General features: G+C 46.8%; 1 protein-coding gene across 1 annotated transcript in view; it reads right to left on the reverse strand.

Moving 5' to 3' along the window:
• Positions 1 to 4,241, reverse strand: part of Actg2 (actin gamma 2, smooth muscle) — a 26,335-nt gene extending 22,094 nt beyond the window's left edge. Inside the window, exon 1 of the mRNA XM_021191767.2 lies at positions 4,176 to 4,241. The gene's annotated coding sequence lies outside the window, so the exon portion shown is untranslated. The remainder of the gene's footprint in view (positions 1 to 4,175) is intronic.
• Positions 4,242 to 6,813: the final 2,572 nt, after the last annotated feature.

Raw genomic sequence — 6,813 nt, forward strand, 5'->3', positions numbered from 1 at the left:
GCAGAGGCAGAGGCAGAGGCAGAGGCAGAGGCAGAGGCAGAGGCAGAGGCAGAGGCAGGAGAGGCAGAGGCAGGAGGCAGCGATGAGGTAGGGTGCTGAAGGCAGATGAGAGAGTTAGAGGCCCAGAGGGGAGGTGGGCCATCTCCTGCCATGTATCTGTCAGGGGGAATTCTTGACCCTTCTAGTCATTTGTGGATGATCCAGAGTATGGCAGCTGATCTGGAACCTGTGGTTTTCTGGGGTCCCACCCACTTTGCACTCACAGAAAGCTGCACAAATTGTGACCACTTCAGCATGCACCTCATCTGTACTTCATTGAGAGAGTCTCACACAGTTAGAAACGTGGCCTTGGGTTTTACTCTTTCCAAAAGGCAGCCCGGAGCCAGACAGAATGAGTGTGGCTAGTTGGCTCTCTCACTGATGGATGGTGGACCGAAGCTCAGCAGGAGGACAGAGGTGTGGGAACACCTTCACCACTACAAAGGTTTGACCCTGGTGTCTCACCTCTCCTTATGGACCCTGACCCTTATCCTCCCCGGGGATTCTGTCCCCACAGCCCTGCCCCATTTCCCTCCTTGGCCTCCAGTTTCTTCCACTACAAAATAGAAAAGAGAACACTTGTCATACAAGAAAAAGATTTGAGGATGGAAAGAAGATCCCATGGTAAAGAGCACTTGCTGTTCTTGCAAAAGACCCAAGTTCAGTTCCAATCACCCACACAGTGGCTCCCACCATCTGTAACTCCAGTTTCCGAAGATCCTATGCCCTCTTCAGACCTCTGAGGGCACCAGGCACACACATGGTGTACATACATAGATGCAGGCAAAACATTGTGTACATAAAACAAAACAAATAAACTTTAAAAAAACATAAAAACTACTTTGAAAAAAAGGAAGCTGGGTTAAACATACATAAGGATATTAAAGGGCTGTACAGATTTTAACACAGAATATACAAACTCTGGCCTACTTCCTTATAGACTGAAAGTTAAAGTGCTTCTTTATATCTTTTGAATGGTTGAATAGGCTTGGTAGGTGGCTCAGTGGGCAAAGTGCATGTTGTGCATATTTGTGGACCTTAGTTTAGATCCCTTGTTCCATATAAAAGCCAGGGTTGTGGCCAGCTGCCCTGAAATCCCAGTGCTGGGCAGATGGAGATGGGAGAACCCCCAGAGTAAGCTTAGTGGCCAGTCTGCCAGGCTAGCAGAGTCAGCTCCAGGTTCAGTGAGAGATCTAGCCTCAAAAATAAATTAGAAAGTGATAGAGGACACCAAATGTCAACCGATTGATGGCCACCAAAGGCACACATCTGCCACCACTAGAGCACATGCACATATACCTGCACATACATGCATAACACACACACACACACACACACACACACACACTAATACACACACACTAATATACATACACTAATTCATACACATATGCAAATAAGAATAAAGTTAAAACGAAACATTTATTTTAAAAAATGGTTGAAGGAAAGCAATAGAAGACTAGTAGTTCATGACCTGTGACAGTTCTGTAAGATTCAGGGTTTGTGTCTGTGTCTATTATTTTATCCCTTAGCTGGGCTGTCCCTGAGGTCACTATGTAGCTGAGTACAACCTTGAATCCCCGCTCCTCTTGCCTCTGCCTCCAGTGCTGGAATCACAGGAGTGAAATGCTCACTGTCCTCTGCATGCTGTTTTACTGAGACCCAGGCACACCAGTTTATGCCCATGTGGCCCATGATTCATTTTGTGGGCCGGGGGTGGTGGTGACAGACCTTCAGTCTCCAAAGCCTAAGAACACGCTCTCTGAACATCTTCAGAAAATTCTGCCAATCCCTTTCACCCGGTGTCACAAGTAATAAACCTTTTTATTAATCTCTCAGTCTTCGCTGTCAACACTAACTTTTGGGATGGAGATTATCCACTGAAAGAATTCCCCCTCCATTTCAGAAACCGATGGCTACTGAAAAATGAATTTGTGCCAGTTCCCCAAGATGTTTCCATTTTAGCAGAGAGTCTCATCCCTGAAAAGGAGGGCTCAGGGAGATAGGATTCAAATGACGCTTGGGTATTTAGCTGGAGTGAGGGCCTCGGGTGACATGTAGTCACCTGCCAGTTTGCTCTTGACTGACATCAAAACATGCTCCTATAGTTGGGTTGTTGGGTGTACCCAAGAAGCCCATATGCTAAAGCTTTATTCCTAGGGTGGTGTCTTTACAAGATGAGGCTTAGTAAAAGGTTGTTGAGTCACTGGGGGTGTTCCCTTAAAGGTGGCTGTAGAACGTGGCTTTCCCTCACTCTCGTCCCCTGTGCCTGTGAAGCGAGCAGTTTTGTTCTAGCCTGTGTTCCCAGCAGGACTTGCAGACCAAAGCAATGGGGTCAATTTGATCACAGACTAGAGCCTCAAAACTGGCAGATAAAGTAAACCCTTTTTCGTTTATAATTTATCTGTCCCGGGTGATTCACTATATTGATACAAAGGTCCCTGACACACACATGACCAGAAAGGCTATCATGGAGAGATCATTTCTTGGAAAGTACTGTCACAGTAGGAGGTGGCACTCTGAGTTCAGGGTGTCTTTACTAGGCTCATAGCCAGTCATACAATTAAACATGATGGTGCCTAGTTTAATTGTAGTACTTAGGTGGATCTCTGTGAGTTGAAGCCAGCCTGGTCTACATAGGGAGTTTCAGCCAGCAAGGGCTACATAATGAGACCCTGTCTCGAAAGAAAAATATGACTTCTGGTTGGAAATATTTCTTATTGATTCATTGGTAGACTGGTGGCTTTCTGTTTTTGTTTTTTGTTTTTTGGGTTTTTTTTTTTTTTTTTTTTGTGGAAGGGTTTCATATAGCCCAGGTAGACCTTGAACTCACTACATAGCAGGGATTACCCTACATCTTGATCCTCCTTCCTCCCCCTCCTTTCCTCCCTTCCCCAGGATTGTGTAATCACACATAAGGTGGTTACACCTGCTCTTCTGCTCCTCATCCAGCCCCCCCCCCCGGGTCTCAGTTCAGCTCTTGGTTAGACCTCCAGCTCTGTTGAGCCAGCTGGATGCGGTGTATACAGCCTATGGTATCTAAGGTCACTAACCAAAGGACTGATCTACCTAGCCCTCTAAAATTCCTAGGACTTGAAATCTAAATGGTTGGGCTGGGTGCTATACTATACACATTCACTCCTCACTAGGGAGATATTCTGGGTATCCGTGCTATTGGGAGAACCAATGGAGGTCACTTGATAACCCTGGGCACTAGGCTGCTTGTTTCCAAGATCAGCTTGCCCCCAGCCTGCCCCACTTGGATACAGCTCACAAAAGTGGTGGAGGCCTGTGCATGCATGCGTGTGTGTGTATGTGTGTGTGTGTGTGTGTGTGTGTGTGTGTGTGTTGCAGGGATGGTGTTATTTCACAGCTGGTGTGAGTTGCTTCGTTTTGTTTGAGACAGAGTCTCACACTGAGACCCAGGTTGTCTTGGAACTCACTAAGTAACCCAAGCTGGCTTTGAACTTGGGGGAATTCACCTGCTCTAGGTTTCCAAGTACTCAGAATACAAGCATGAGCCACCGTGATCTGCACGTGTACATCTTTTAGAAAAGTTGCTTAAATGTCCTGGGCCTTATATCTCGAAAACATCACGAAGCCACAGGGTATTTATTCTCTCACATCCGACTTTCCTCATCTCATGACGACCTTACAGCTTTCTGATAACTTGAAAGTTCTTCATTCACCTCAGCTAAGCCCAAATTTGGAGGAGAGAAAGACCAACCAAAGCCAAGTGAAGGATGTTCCTTCCTATTCCTGATATAGGTAGCTCATGGATACCAGGGCCACTGTTGGCTATGGCCTGAATACCCAGGAGGAAGCTGCTTTTCTGCAGTTTCCCCCTAAAACAGGCTCCCTGACATGCTGACCTCTGATAGGGAGAACAGGACAGTTGTAGACTAGAGGAGCCATACCTTGGGGGGTCCCCAAACTGTCCTGTCCCCAAGCTGCCCTCTGGTCAGGAATGCCTTTCCCAGCAGACAGCAGTGTACCAGGTACCACTGCCACCAAGGGCCTTGACGTGTGACCTGGGCCAGTGTCATAGAAACCAAGCGAATCTGGAGTTCTACAGGCACACAGGAGGCCTGGCTTCCCCCAAAAGGAAGAGGCTGCAGAAGCAAGTCAGTACTCACCAAGGGTGTGAGAAGTCCTTCTCCGAGAGACTGAAGGCCGTGGCGTCTTTGGCAGAAATACCAGAGCAATATAAAACCCCCAAGGCGGATCTTCTTTAAACAGAGTCCCTAAAAAGGCCAGCTGACGGTGTGGTAGCAATATTACCATATAAGGTGGGTTTTTTTTAATAAACCAGCCTTGCGGGGCGTGGATGGAGGGTGGGTAGAGTGAATTATCATTTGAAAAATGTATGCAGAAGGATTCAGTGGTAACAGACTCTGGACCATGGATTTGTTCCTTTTAGGCCATACTTGCATAAACAAAAATTACACCAGGCCTTATAAGCTGTCCAGAGTGAGGCCTGACAGGGCTGTGCTCTGGGAGAGAGAGCCATACCAAGAATGGCAGTGGCCTCCTCTGTCCCGCCTCCTTCCTCAGGCCCTCTGCCTGCTGCCTCAGGGTCTGCCTGAGACACTCATGCTGCACCCACAGAATCAGTGCCATTGTGCTTTGCCTGGTGCAAATGCAGGACAGCAGAGGCTGAGGGGAAATTCCATCTGCATTTGGAAAAAAAATCCTGTGTGCCCCAACTGTCTTGATGTTCTGGGGTCCCCAGTCACCTTCAGCTTCCTCTAGACTGTCACACTCTCCAGGTCTCCTTCCTGGAGTCTCTCTGCCAGTCCTCCAGTGTTGGAAAATGCAGAAGGAGGGCCCTGCCTCAAGACTGAGTACACTAGGCAAGGCCCACGAGCAGGAACAAGTTCCCAGAGTCCTGTGTTTCTGGCTTTTCTTGTATAATTCTTTCTCTCCCTGGGCAGTTGTTCCATGTCCCACAGTGTCTACCACTAGCCCTGTGGAAGATAGTCTCAACTTCATACTTCATACCTTATCCAAACCAAAGCGATCAATTGCAGATTGGAGAGCTGCATCCAGGTGAGTGTGGGTCCTTCAAGCTCAACTGTCCAGAATCTGTCTTCCTATCCCTGAGTCCCTCCCTCAGAGTCTTTCCTCTCCCTCTGTCCTTCAAGAAAGCCAGTCAGTCTAGAAGTCTCAGTCTCTCTCTCTCTCTCTCTCTCTCTCTCTCTCTCTCTCTTGTCCCAGGCACCTGGGCACTGTTCCATGAATTCTAGGCCAACCTACACATAACAATTTTAAGGTAAGAAGCAGTTATAAAGGTAGAGATAATTTATAAAAAGTGTCAGAGGGTATAAGGTAAGGATTGGAGAGAAGAAAGGGATGGAGGAAATGATGTAATTATATTTTAAGTAAAGAAATACGAACTTACACATGAGCACACAAATAAGTGTCAAAGTAAAACAAGGCCTTGCTTTGTAGCCCCAGCTGGTCTTCCGAGTACTGGGATTATATATAGGCAGGCATGGGTATCCGCACACCCTACGTCTTATTTAGAGGTCTTTAATAACCTTTTCAGTAATGGAGAGAACAAGGGAGGAGAGAAACAAGGACACAGGTTTAAACAACAGGATTAAATCTTACTTAAGGAGCACAGGGGCAGATGTGAAATGACCACTATGCTCCCCCGGTTATAGACAGCAGGCTCTGGGAAATGGCCCTCAACAGAACTCCACCAGGCTGTGGAGATAAATGGAGAGAGGTTCTTGATCTTATGAGAACAGTATAGTGTATGTAAACAAGGGGCATCTCTCACTCTTCTGTGAGAAGGGGATAAGGATTAAGGAGAGCCCCAAGAGGGTAGTTTGGGAGATTTAGAGCAGCCATCATACTTTATTCTAGTCTGGGTGCCAGGCCCAGCTCTATGGACGTGCTCTCTGCTCACCTGAGCGGAGAGAAGAGAATGTGGACGACAATCTGGATAGTAGCTTTGTCAAATGGGTACAGGACAGGTGGTTGGGTTTGGGCCTTCTTGTCATTCCCCACTCCAGGGGACATCTAGTCCATCTAGAACCCCTTCAGTAAAAGGCTTCCAGTTGGTCCTCCTGGGAGGGTCAACGATGAGAAGATGTTGTGTCTACATGCTATATATAACACATAACCCTCTGTCTATACAATCATCTACTTAAATTTTTTTTATTATTGTGTGTATTTGAATGTGTGCTTATGATGTGTGTAAGTGGGTTGGTGTGTCATAGTGCATGTGTGGAGGTCATAGGACAACTGTGGGGTTCTTTCTTCCCATGGGTTCAGTGGAACTCAGGTTGAAGGCTTGCTATACGAAGCACCTCTACACACTGAGCCATCCTGCTGGGCCCTGTGTAATCATATTTAATCTTGGTATTACTAACTTAAAAAAAAGTTGTAGACTTTGAGGCCCTTATGGAAGTCACACAGTAATGAGTAAACCAGGGTCAGTCTAGCACCAAATCCTACCCTGGAGCCCGAGCACGGCTCCTCTCCCAGTGCTAAGAGAACCTGGTATTCACCAAGAACTTTTGGAGTGGTCACTTATGATGTTGCAAGGATGAGATTCTCACAACACAATGCAAATCATTTCAGATTCATTTTTGTTTTAGTTACTTTTCTGTTGCTGTGATAAAATATCACTATTTAATAACATATAGAAGGAAGGGTTTATTTGGGCTTCTCACGGCGGGGAGAGGCAGCAGCAAGCGGCAGGCATGGCAGGAGAACTCTCACTCTCAACCACAGGCACAAAGCAGAGAGCAAGCAGGGCGCTGG

The sequence above is a fragment of the Mus pahari genome, chromosome 2 (genome assembly GCF_900095145.1).
Source record: "Mus pahari chromosome 2, PAHARI_EIJ_v1.1, whole genome shotgun sequence".
Classification (NCBI taxonomy): Eukaryota; Metazoa; Chordata; class Mammalia; order Rodentia; family Muridae; genus Mus; species Mus pahari.